Here is a 13,605-nt window from a genome sequence, read left to right on the forward strand (position 1 = left end):
AAACTATATTACTTTATTATATAATTAAAGTTGAGTTTGTTACTGCATTATCTTTAACGAACTAAGTTGTTTTTACTGTTTATAAAGCTTTCCATATATTGCATGTGTATTGTTGTTTTATATTGAGTTGAGTACCCAGAGTCGAATATCATATCTTTGAGTTGAGTATCTAATCTCTGAGTTGAGTATCTTATCCTTGAGTACTTCTGAGTTGAGTAAGTTTGAGTAGTTTTTAATATCCTTGATTATTCCTTGAGTTAAGTAAGTTTGAGAAGAGGTAAGTATGTTTCCTTTTCATCAAGTTACAAGCTTATGTTAATGCTTTAGAATTCCTCTTACATGTTCGTACATTCCACGTACTGAGCCATTTGGCCTGCATCTTCTCATGATGCAGACACAGGTATTCAGGATCATCAACAGGAGATTCATTGATACATCCATGAGTTCCAGTTAGCTATGGTGAGCCTCCTTGTTTTCGGAGGATTTCATTTACTTTTCAGTTTAGTTAGGATGTCATGGGTCTTGTCCCGACTTCCATCTTTATCAGTTAGAGGCTTCATAGATAGTCAGTATAGTTGAGAAGTCTGTATTATTCATTTATTGTATTAAATGTTTTAAAGACTTAAGTTGCCTATTTTATGGCAAGTTGAATATGTTATTTTTATTCCAAGTTGTTCATTTGAGTTAAAGTTTTGAAAGGTTGAGTCTATTGAATTTTATTCAGTTTTAAGCTTTTGCATGCTTAAGTTAGTCTTCCGCTTGTAGTCAGCCAGGATGAGGGTTCGCTTGGGGACCAACAATGGTTCTTGAGTGCCGGCCACGTCCAGGGTGTAGACTCGGGTAGTGACATAAATGATTGAACTCTACTCTCTAATTGACCAAATCTCATCTCTACCCCTTCAAAGCTCTCCCATTTCTCACTTTCCAAATGATGCACATCAACAAAAGGAGAGTAACATTTCTAGTCTTGTGCCTTCTTTTCCTTGCTCCACTCTTCCAACTGAATATAACTTCTTTATAGATCTTGGAAATGCACAAGAAACTCCAAACCAACTAAATATATATCACCATAGCCTCTTGTCTAAATTGCAATTTACTAAAATATGATCTACATCCACACCTATGTCATGGTAAAAGATACAACAACTTATGTCAAGAACCTTTCGTTTCGTCAAATTTTTTTGTCATCAAAATCATTCTTCTATCAGCTAACAACGTGAAGAGACACACTTTTTTCGTCACCTTAGGAATCCATATGAAATCATATGGCAAGCTATCCTCCTCCCTGGAAAGAAGCTTCTCGTAAAAGGACTTGGCAGAGAACACTTTTTTGTTCCCAACTCCCAACTTGAAGCATTGGATTATTCGATTGGCTCAAACTTCTTGTGAAGTTAAGCAGTCAATCTCTAAAGTTCAATCACCTCCCACTCTTTGACATGCTTTTAAACCTCAAATCCAGAAAGGCCATCCCCTACCTCTTGCGCCAATGTATTTGAAATTAGTGGTGGATGAAGCCATCGACAATGTGTTCATCCAGCCTACATATATGTATGTGTGTTGTGTACGAGTCCATCAAAATGTCAACAAAAATTTAATTTGGACACACTATTTTGAAGTGTAACGAGTTCGACACTAAGAAATTTAAAGACCAAATTCATCGAATTAAATTTCTAGATCTGCCTCTGATTATAATGTCATACAATGATTGTTTGCAAATTTGATCAGTAATATTCCAATCATAGGTTTTAATAAAGGAAAGTTGTCTTCAGTTTCCTATTTCATTTAATTAGTTCAGTGGATTGGATTTCCATCACCGACTATTGAAAATATAATTAAGTAAATAATTGTATATTCTCTCTAATGCATTTAGATTTAAGATGAGATGATCACATGCAAACGTCATTCGTTCAAATTTCACCACCAGATATATCTGAAGAAAATTCCACATGCTTGACACATAAAAAAAAAAGATATAATTGATTAAATTAAATTATACACTCTCTAAATATGATATATGTACATGTGATTGAGAATTTAAGAGTTAAACCATGCAAAATGTGAAGATCATGAAATCCATCATAATAAGTTCTTTCATTATTTAAAGATATCAAAGTCTGGCTTATCATTTTTTTTTTCCATTAATGAAGAATTAATTAAATTTAGTTTTTAAGAAGCATAAAAGTTTAACATTGTGAGATTACTTCTGAGTTTTAACAGGTTTGAATGGAAAATGAAAGGACTGTGTCTTTTTTGAAGAGTTGTTACTTATTTGAAGGGTTGTGACTTTTCGGAAGAGTTGCAACTTTTCTGAAAGGTTGTGACATTTCCAAAGGGTTGTGACTTTCTAGAAAAGTCTCGAAAGGTTATGACTTTTCTAAAAGTTGTGACTTTTCCAAAGGATTGTGACCTTTCTAATAAGGCACAATATGCACATGCTCATACTACCATTGCTTTCTATAAATTGAGGGATTTCCTCTCATTTTAAGGAAACTAATTTTTCTGGACTTCTTCTACTACTACTAAATCTAGTATTCTAAGTGTACTTTACTACCATTGAGTGGTTCGCTGACACAGTGGTTTTAGGTACCAATACACCGGTGAGTGAGATCGTTCTATCCTGGGTGGATATATTCCATTAACCTCGGGTATTTGAGGGGAATAATTTCCTTAAGGGGACACTGTGCATTCAGTGGGCTTGATTTTCTTTCTTTGAGAAAAATATTTTTATATTGTTTCTAATCTGTTTTTGATTCTACTTTCTCTACTAGTTTTAATTTTCTAGTTTTGAAAATACTCTTTAAACTTTATTGTTTCTTACCAAGTTCTTCAGAGTTTTGTTCTAAGTATCTGAGGAATACAAGATGAACAACAATCTTAAGGACATTATTATACTATTGGTATTTCTTGTGTTCTACTCATTGAGGGAAACATATCATGGAAGTAGAAGATTAATGCACTACTTCTTCATAATTTGGTGCTTTGTTTAGCAAGATCGAAGTGAGAATGTACCAGAAAAATTGGTGGTATTTCGGTTAAAGATTACACCAGGTAACCTTCTTATTATTTATCTAAGGATGAAAATAGTTTCTAAAAGTTAACTCTTTTGACATTTATCATGTGTGTCTTTGGAAAAAGATTTGCAAACCATATGTTTTGGAATTAATTTTCCTTGGCAAATAGTATTGCCTTTAAACTTCTTTAGTTTGCAGAATGAGAGATGCACATTTTTGTTTGATAAAATAGTATGTCAAAATGCTATGGTTGGAAGGCTATTTGAAAAGAAACGCATTTCTATGTGATAATCTAAGAATATGTTTTATTCTGTTTGGAGAAAAAAAACTTTTGTAGTATTGTATTCCTTGTAAAATTTGATTGTGCCTGATTGTTGTAGACTAAAAACTTTTGTAGTTCTCTAGTCTAGATAAATTGGACAATGCAATTGGTTTGAAGAATATGAAAACTTCACATAATAAGTCAGTGTTGTACTTTTGGTTTTCTATAAACTTCACTGTTATATAGAAACAAATTGTACAATTTTTTTTGTCTTATTGTTAGTATTCTAAATACTAAGTGGTATGTCTATTTGTGATAGAGGAAAAATGCAAGTGACTTAGAGTTTGTGACTTTGTGCCTCTATGGAATGAACTTTGACACTGTGTAAAGATTGTCAAAGGGAATTGAAGCACTATATTCTTTTGTAGAATAACATTTTCAAACGAGGTTTCATGTTGCCAATGACATTTTGATAGCATGAGAAAAAATATGTGGAAAAACTATTTTCAAATACTTGAAAAATATTTTCCAGATCATATTTAAAATGTGGGGGTTCTTTGCTTATGATAAAGATAAAATTAAACTTAGTGTCTAAATTTAAATTTGGGGCACAAGATATGAAATTCGATGATACTTTTGTATTATGTTAGACCCACAAAATTCTTGGAGTATATTTGATAATGTGGCTGTTGAGTTTCTCTTTTACTAGTATATGGTATGACTAGTATGAAACTACCAAATTATATGTATACTTATTCAAAATAGTTGTGTTCTTTTTATGAAAGAGTATAACTTAAATGTTGTGATTTTTCATGAAAAGATATGTCTATTAAAATATAACTATTTGTATAGACATGAATATTGGTGAATAGTCATTTGTCATGTTTTATAAAAGAAGCATTTGAACTATATTGCCTTTATTGGACTCGATGAAACTGTGTTCATGGGTGGTTCTATAACAATCAAATTGAAAGTTATGGAAATGTCCTTCTGAAAAGGACATTTGACAAGGTGTTGACTCTAAATAATGTTTGTATCACACAAAATTGTCATCATATTTGTGAGAAAAAGGTACCTTACGTAGAGCTTTTCAAACTCAATATTTTTATTTGTTCTTACTTGCTTGAGTCAAACTGTTTGTGACATGAACACTTGGGATATGTCAATTAGAAAACCTTGCAAGGAAAATTGATTAGCTTAGAAGTTTTGTCTAACTTTGAGTGCAATAAATAAAAATGTCAAGTTTGTGTTGAATCTAAGTATGCTAAGCACTCTTATAAATCGGTTGAAAGGAATTCTAATTCCTTAGAGTTGATTTACACTGATATTTTTTATACGAAGTCAACACCATCTCGTGGTGGGAAAAAGTATCTCATAACTTTTATTGACAATTGCATTTGATACGATTATGTCTATTTGCTTAATGGTAAGGATGAAGCAATAGAAACGTCTAGGCAATATAAAATTGAAGTTGAAATCAGTGGGGAAAAACATAAGAAGTGATAGGGATGGAGAATATAAATCTCCTTTTGCAGAAATATATTTGGGAAGTGGATTTATCCATCAAACTACTTCCCTATATACCTCAATCTAATGGAATTGCAGAATGGAAAAGATTTTGAACTTTGAAGGAAATGATGGCTACATTACTTATAAGTTCAGGTTTACCACAAAACTTGTGTGGATGAACTATCCTTACTGCAAAAGGGAACAACAAAAAGTTGTCTTTTCAGAAAGAAAGCAATTTTGTTTGTTCAGGACACAATCTATTCCATATGAAAAATGAAAAGGAAGGACATCCAACTTGAAATATTTCAAAGTGTGGGGGTGTATAGCCAAAGTCCAAGTTTCTATTCCTAACAGGATTAAAATAGGACCTAAGAAATGTGGACTCTAAAATTAGACTTGAGTAGTCTAGTGAAAGGTCTAAAAGACCTTGGAAAGAACACAAGGAAAATGTACGTAATAAAGAGATTCAGACGCGTAGTAAATGTCAAAGGGCATCTACTACCTTCAGATCTGATTTTGTAACATTTCCTATGTCTTATGTGGACTCATCTTTTTTTAAAGATGGTGTCAATTGTGAGATTGGTTCAATCTTGAGCTATCCTATTGGAAGTTGGTTGATCTTCCTCTAGGAAATAAACATTTGGGCTCAAAGAGAATCTTCAGAAGGAAAATGAAAGTCGATGGAACTGTTGACAAATATAAAGCAAGACTTTTTGTAAAGGCTTTAGACAAAAATAAGGTCTTGATCTTGTTGACACATACTTGTCAGTAACTAGAATTACATTTATTCGGATGTTCATATTATTAGCTACGGTATATGACCTCTAAATTTATCAAATGAATGTGGAAACAACTTTCTTAAATTGAGAATTGGAGGAAGAAATTTACATGGAATAACCAGAGGGTTTTGTGGTTCCTAGTAAAGAAAAGAAAGTGTGCAAACTTGATTAGTCACTTTATGGACTAAAACAAGCACCCAAACAATGACATAAGAAATTTGACCAAACTATGTTGGTAAATGGATTTAAGAATGATGGAAGTGATAAATGGTTTACATTAAAATCACAAGGTAGTTGTTTGTTTGTATATTGGTGATATGTTGATCATCAGTAGAGACACTAATGACATAAATGCTACTAAACATATGCTAGAAAGAAACTTTGATATGAAACATCTTGGAGTTGCTGAAGTGATCTTAGGTATAAGAATCCTTAGAACTCCATAATGTTTAGCATTGTCACAGTCTCATTACATTGAAAAGGTACTTAACTAGTTCAAATATTTGAATTTTAATATTGTCAAGACTCCAATAATGTGAGTTTTGAACTTCAAAAGAATAAAGGTGAAAGTGACTCACAATTGGATTATGCTAGAGTATTGGAAAGTATGATATATATCAGAAAGTGTACGCGATCAAATATAGCATGTGCTATTAATAAATTGAGTCGGTTCACGAATAATTCCAATCGAACTCATTGGATGACAATGAAAAGAGTTTTGGGGGTATTTAAAACATACTCAAAACTATGTCTTGCATTATAACAAATTTCATGCAGTATTGAAAGGATATAGTGATGCAAATTGGATCACCGGGATCAAATGAAGTAAAATCCACAAGTGGATATGTATTTACTCTTAGTGGAGGAGCAGTCTTTTGGAAATCTTCCAAAACAACATGTATCGCTAGCTCTACAATGATCTCTGAGCTAAGTGCTCTAGATAAGGCCGGTGAATTAGTTGAAAGACTCCGGAATTTCTTGATAGATATTCCTTTTTTTTTGCCCAAACCTTTGGCATCAATATACATACACTTCGATAGTCAAGATGCAATAGGTAGGGCATGAAGCATGATGTATAACGGAAAGTCTCCTCATATAAGACATAGACGTAATACCATTAGAAAACTACTCTTTAGTGGAATTATCACAATTGACTATCTAATTTTGCCCAAACCTTTGGCATCAATATACATACACTTCGATAGTCAAGATGCAATAGGTAGGGCATGAAGCATGATGTATAACGGAAAGTCTCCTCATATAAGACATAGACGTAATACCATTAGAAAACTACTCTTTAGTGGAATTATCACAATTGACTATCTAAAGTCAAAGGATAATGTGTCGAATCCACTTACAAAAAAAGTCTCGTCATATAAGACATAGACATGATACCGTTAGAAAACTACTCTCTAGTGGAATTATCACATTTGACTATGTAAAGTCAAAAGATAATATGTCGGATCTACTTACAAAAAGGCCTAACTAGAGAGAAAGTTTAAAGATCATCTAAGGGAATGGGTTTACGGCTTAGGACAAGTCATCATGGCGGTAACTCTACCTAGCAAACTGGAGATCCCAAGAGCTAGGTTCAAAGAGAAAAATAAAGTTGTGACTGCCGATTCGACATTGTCATCCAACTCAATTTATTCTCATGATGAAGACAATGTTCAGGAATAAGGATACAACATTAAGGCTTGTTAATGAGTTAATAAAGCTTAAAGTTTTTATTGATTCACTAAGTTTGACAAATTTGACCAAAAAGTGTATCTACGCGATAACATAGTTAGAAATCACATATGTGAGTGTGAAGTGTAAGCCGCTTCAAAGAGGATGATTGTCAAAAGCCCATATCTCTATACACTCATGAAACTAGGAGGTGTTCATGGCTGAAACGAACACAACCATAAGAACCATAAACGGTAAAAAATTGATTGTGTGACATATGGTTGTCTAGGTATACACCAAAGCTTGACGGTTCAAAGATATCAAATCTATCGATTGACCGAGTATATCCGACATATGTTCTCTACCGAAAGTTTAAAGGAAAACCTACTTATCCAGATGCAGTTAATTCTTGCTTGTAAAGTACACATACTTGTCCATTTCTTTGTGTTGGAGTCATTCCCCATTCATGCGGGGGATTGTTGGGTTTTAAAAGGTGTGAATGGAAAATGAAGAGTTGCGAATTTTATGAAGAGTTGTGACTTTTATGAAAAGTTGCGACTTTTATGAAGAGTTGTGACTTTTATGAAGAGTTATGAATTTTATGAAAAGTTGTGACTTTTATGAAAAATTGTGACTTTTATGAAAGGTTGTGACCTTTCTGAAAGATTATGACTTTTCCAAAGGGTTGTGACCTTTCTGGTAAGGCACAATAAGAACTTTTTCACACTACCCTTTGCTTTCTATAAATTGAGGGATTTCCTCTCAATTTAAGAAAACTAATTTTTCTAGACTTTTCTACTACTACTAAATCTAGTATTCTAAGTGTACTTTACTGCCATTGAGTGGTTGCTTTAACGTTTCAAGAACACCTCATCCAATTATAGGTGTTCAACGATCGCAAATCAATATAAAATCCAACTAAATGAGTTGGGGTCGATCCCACATAGAGTAGTTCTATTTCGAGTTCGACTATGAAGTTATAACGGTGACCCTTGCAGCTGAAGGAATAAAAGTTCTAGGAAATTATGAATCAAGTTCAAAGATGCAATCACTATTCCAAGCAAGTAGATCTTCGACAACAAAACCAGTTCAACAATCAACAAGGAACAATCAAATAAAGAGATAACGCTTGAGGGATTGACATACCAACTGCAAAGTTCAACTCAACGGGTGTAAATCACTACCAACAATGCTAATTCGTCATAGGTAGAATGGACTATAGGTAAGACACTTTTGTCTCAAACAATTACCTTATTTCCACTGAGTTCTCTCTAACCTCAACGCTATCCACAAGAAGACCAGCCCACAATCTCATCAAATCTACTCTTTCGAGCTAGATACAAAGGATGAATCTCAAGTTTCACTTTCTCAAGGTGAAACCTTCATGACCAGTATGGATGCCAATTTACTACCTTAGCTCTATACTTCTCTCTCGAGCAAGAATAAAACTCTGAAGTATATTACACTAAACATGCAATATTGGAGTTAAACCATAGTAATAACTCAAACCCACTTCAAATTAATACCAAAATTAACTAATTAATAACACCCATTAAGTCAAATGCAACAATTGGTTACATTGTCAAACCCCCAAGGTTAGGGTTTTAGCCAATCATAGTAAAAAGAAGAAATTCGATACTTGCCATATTTTCCATAGCTGGGTAAATGAAATTCGAAAATCAAAAGTGTATAATATCTTCTCTATTACAATACCCAATTGAAAACCCTTGCTAAAATTACTTGAAATCAACAATCGCAGTGTTTTTTCTCTCTATCTTATGTTCCTCACAATTTCTGAATGCTTTCTCTCTCTTCCAAAAATCAATTTATACTAATCTGAGGTGTGGCTTTTTGGGGCTAATCGGCGAGGAAAGTCGTGTTTCGCTGACCATTCGGTGACTCACCGATCATCCTTTCATCTCGGCGTTGTTCTTCACGTCTTTCTCCTCCAAACACTGTAATTTTAGGCAATCTAGATCGGGATCGTTGTTCCATTCTGCGATGCTCCCTTTAGTCTTTTAGCTCGACAATCTGCATTCACCTGGATCTCCATCAGTACTTTCGGCGACATGGTCGTCCTTCGTCGATAGGAAATGCAGTTCGTTGAAGTTCCTCCTATTTTAGGATTAGTGTTCTATAAATTTAGGCGATACAGGAGTAAATTGGCAATCCACCGAGTTCTCTCAGCGATCATCAGGCTTGTTTTTCCTCTCTTTTTCATCTTGCGTTGTCCTTCTTGCCTATTAATGTCCTAGCTTTTTTCCTCAACCCATGCACATGAAAATCAAGAATTTAACATTAGTTATTGTCACAATTTGAGCATTTGGGGACACTAAATCTCTATAAACAAAGCTCTAAATGAGTCCAAATCTCGGACTCATAAGTGGTTCGCTGACACCTTGGTTTTAGGTACCGATACACCAGTGAGTAAGATTGTTCTACCCCGGGAGGATATATTTCATTAACCTCGGATACTTGAGGGGAATAATTTCCTTAAGGGGACACTGTGAATTCAATGGGCTTGATTTTCTTTCTTTGAGAAAAATATTTTTATATTGTTTCTAATCTGTTTTTTATTCTATTTTCTCTACTAGTTTTATCTTTCTAGTTTTGAAAATACTCTTTAAACTTTGTTATTTCTTGCCAAGTTCTTAAAAGTTTTGTTCTAAGTATCTTAGGAATAGCAGATGAACAACATAGAGGGTTTCCTCTTATATTTTTCATAGCGCATTTCCAGAACCTCTTCTTATTCTACATAAACAAGTTTAAATACACTTTACTCTCGTTGAGTGGTTCGCTGACACCATGGTTTAAAGTACCAATATATGGGTGAGTAAGATCGTTCTATAATGGGAGAATATATTCCATTATCCTCAAGTATTTGAGAGAAAAAATTTTCTTAAGGACACATTGTGCATTCAGAAGACTCTAGTTTCTTCTTTTCAATATTGTTTCTAGTTTGTTGAAGATTATATTTTCTTTACTAGTTTTAAATTTTTGGTTTTGAAAATATATTTTAAACACATTTTACATTGAAGTTAAAAAATGTCTATAACAAATGTAGGTTGATTTGATACATACTTATTCACATAAATAAGCTTTTCAATTAGTGAAAACTTAAGTTATTCTTAGAAGGAAAAAATGTATAACATTATTACATACTTAATCTATTCTCATTTTCCTTTGATGTTTAATATTTTTTCTATGATAAATGTAGTTTGATCTGGTACTCAAGTAAATATAAGTACATCATTTCATCCACAGATGGATGGTCAGGTAGAGCATACCATTCAGACCTTAGAGGACAAGTTGAGAGCTTGTGTGATTGAATTCAAGGGTAATTAGGATGATCACCTACCTCTCATAGAGTTCGCTTACAATAACAACTTTCATTCAAGTATTCAAAAGGCCCCTTATTTGGCACTATATGGGCATATATGTCGGTCACCGTCTGGTTGGTTCGAAGTAGATGAAGCAACCCTGATTGGGCCATATTCGGTTTATGAGGCTATGGAGAAAGTTTAACTCGTTAGAGATAGACTAAGGACAACTCAGTGTCGTCAGAAGTCCTATGCAGATATAAGGAGAAGGAACTTAGAGTTTGAAATCGATGATTGAGTTTTCCTAAAGGTGTTTCTCATGAAAGGGGGTGATGAGATTCGGTAAGAAAGGGATGCTTAGTCCTAGGTGTCACACCCGAGCTACCCCCAGGACGTGGACACGGGACCTAGGATCACGAGTGACCCTAAGCTAACCCTGCTGGCATATCATAAGCATACTTAATGATTATCAACATAATAAACATACTATGTGGAAGCTAGAAACATATTATAATATGAAATGATGGGGGAATACCCAATACTATCTGAATAAATAATCTATGAGTTTAATGACAACTGAAATATCAAACTCCAAAGCTAAAACTGAATCTAACTATGTTTGAAATAAAACCTCTAACTGACTAGAGATGTTGGGACATGCCCCAGCTAAATCTAGCAAAACTGAAACTAAAGACTGAAAGTAGAAAGATAATCATTTCAATCGTTCTCGAAGAATGAGTACTCACCACTGAAGCTACTGAACTGGAGATCGGGAACCGATATATGTGTGTTCTGAATGTTGAGGACCTGAACCTACATCATGAGAAGATGTAGCGCAAAGTATGCGTCAGTACTTGAAAGGTATTGAGCATGCATGATAGAATAATGTTGAACAATATACATAACTGAACAAAGCATATAACTAAGCAAATGACGTAATCTAAACATGATACTAAACTGAAAATACTAAACATGAAACTAATAGAATGCCATGACCAAGTATATAACATGTTGAATCTGAAATCTGAACTGAATCTGATAACCTGGTCTATGAACTAAAATCTGACTGTGGGAGCTACTAATAACGGACATAAAACCACATGAGCTAAATTTGGAGTCCGATGTATACTCCCTATCGAGAGGGCCCAATATATCTTGCCAAGGGTATAGAGGCATGACTAGCATGATCACTAAGTATAATGCCCAAAGAGGGGACTTACCTACGAGTCATGTAGTTCTAGGACTATGAGGGTGACTGCCCCTAGTCCAACTCGGTATAAAGCCTACTCCCAATAGACTGTATGAAATACAACAAATTATAACAACTGATTAGCTCGAGATTCTGACATGTTAACTGAAAATGCAACATTAATATACTGATAATGAAACATTCTTAACTTGAGCATGTATAACTGAATAAACTAACCTAACAAGTGTAATTCATGAACTAAATGAATCTACACAACTAGGGTTCTGAGTTGCAAGCAAGAACTAAGAAATAATTTCATGATAATCTGATTTGGATTAGTCTAACAACTGAATCACAACATAAATCTGAAATTCTAGAAACCCTAGGTCTAAGCATAGTATAGAGAATTAAGAATCTGACTGAATTTTATGGACCTAATGGGTGAAAGGAACCCAGTAGTGAAATCCCACACACCTGGTGACAAAATTCACGGAGAAATCTTTCGATTTTGAGGATGGAACTGAAGAAAAACTTGTTGCGTTCTTGGACTAGGGCTGCTCCACTTTTTCCTCTTATTTTGCTCTAAGATCGATGAATTTTTGGAGAAAGAATTGACTAGGATAGGTTCTAATTTAGTTGTTGCGCTAAAACTTACCAAAACTACGTAGTTTAAGGGTTAAACGACGTAGCTTAGGTGTCAAACACATAGGGAAAAGACCAAACGACCCCTGACTTAAAAGTTGTCAGGGGTCACCGTTGGACCAGACCGACGAACCGTGGACCACGACTGGGAGCTGGGATCTGGAGTCTCGATCCATGGACCAGGACCATGACCCGTGGTCTGACCTATGGTCCATGGGTCCTGCCGTGGGTCGACCCTTAGACCATTTTTCTAAACTATTCTGGGAGGGGCTGTAGGTGTCTATCTAGGGAGCCCACCTACGGTCCGTGGGTGGTGCCCGTCGGTGGCACCTGCAATTTCTGAGATATGTATTCTGACATGTCTAGGATACGTGGTGTTACATTATCTCCCCCTTGGGAACATTCGCCCTCGAATGAAGACTAAACTAGCTGAATATCGAGGGAACGAGCTGCAAATCCTACCACTAAATACTGGAAACTGAGTTCTGACAGAACTAAGTTCCAAGAACATGAAAATACGCTGAAAATTCAAGTATAAACCGAAGGAAGATGATACTAAGACTGAATATATGCATGAGTAACTGAAAAACTGGAGAGGAACTATTACCTCAAGCTAGAATGGAATCACAAGGGAAGAGATGAGGATACTTGGCCTTCATGGCTGCTTCTGCTTCCCAAGTAGCTCCCTCTACTAACTGACTCCTCCACAAAACTTTAACTGAAGTGACTTTTTTTTTCTCAACCTTCGAACCTGACGATCAAGAATCTCAACTGCCACATCCTCGTAAGTGAGACTATCCTTCACAACCACACTTTCTAATGGTACTATAGATGCTAGATAACCCACACACTTCTTCAACAATGAAATGTGAAAGACCGGATGCACTGCAGCTAGTTCTGCTGGAAACTCTAACTCATAAGCCACTTTACCAACTCTTTTCAAGATCTTGTAAGGGCGTACATATCTAGGACTGAGCTTCCCTTTCTTACAAAATCTCATCACCCCCTTCATAGGTGACACTTTCAGGAAAACCCAATCATCAATTTGGAACTCCAAGTCCTTTCTCCTTACATCTGTATAGGACTTCTGGCGACTTTGGGCTATCTTAAGTCTATCTCTGATGAGCTGAACATTTTCCGTAGCACCATGAATCGAATCTGGCCCTATCAAGGTTGCTTCACCTACTTCAAACCAACCAACTGAAGATCTACATCTACGCCCATA

Source organism: Solanum tuberosum, unplaced genomic scaffold (assembly GCF_000226075.1).
Source record: "Solanum tuberosum cultivar DM 1-3 516 R44 unplaced genomic scaffold, SolTub_3.0 scf00097, whole genome shotgun sequence".
Taxonomy (NCBI): domain Eukaryota; kingdom Viridiplantae; phylum Streptophyta; class Magnoliopsida; order Solanales; family Solanaceae; genus Solanum; species Solanum tuberosum.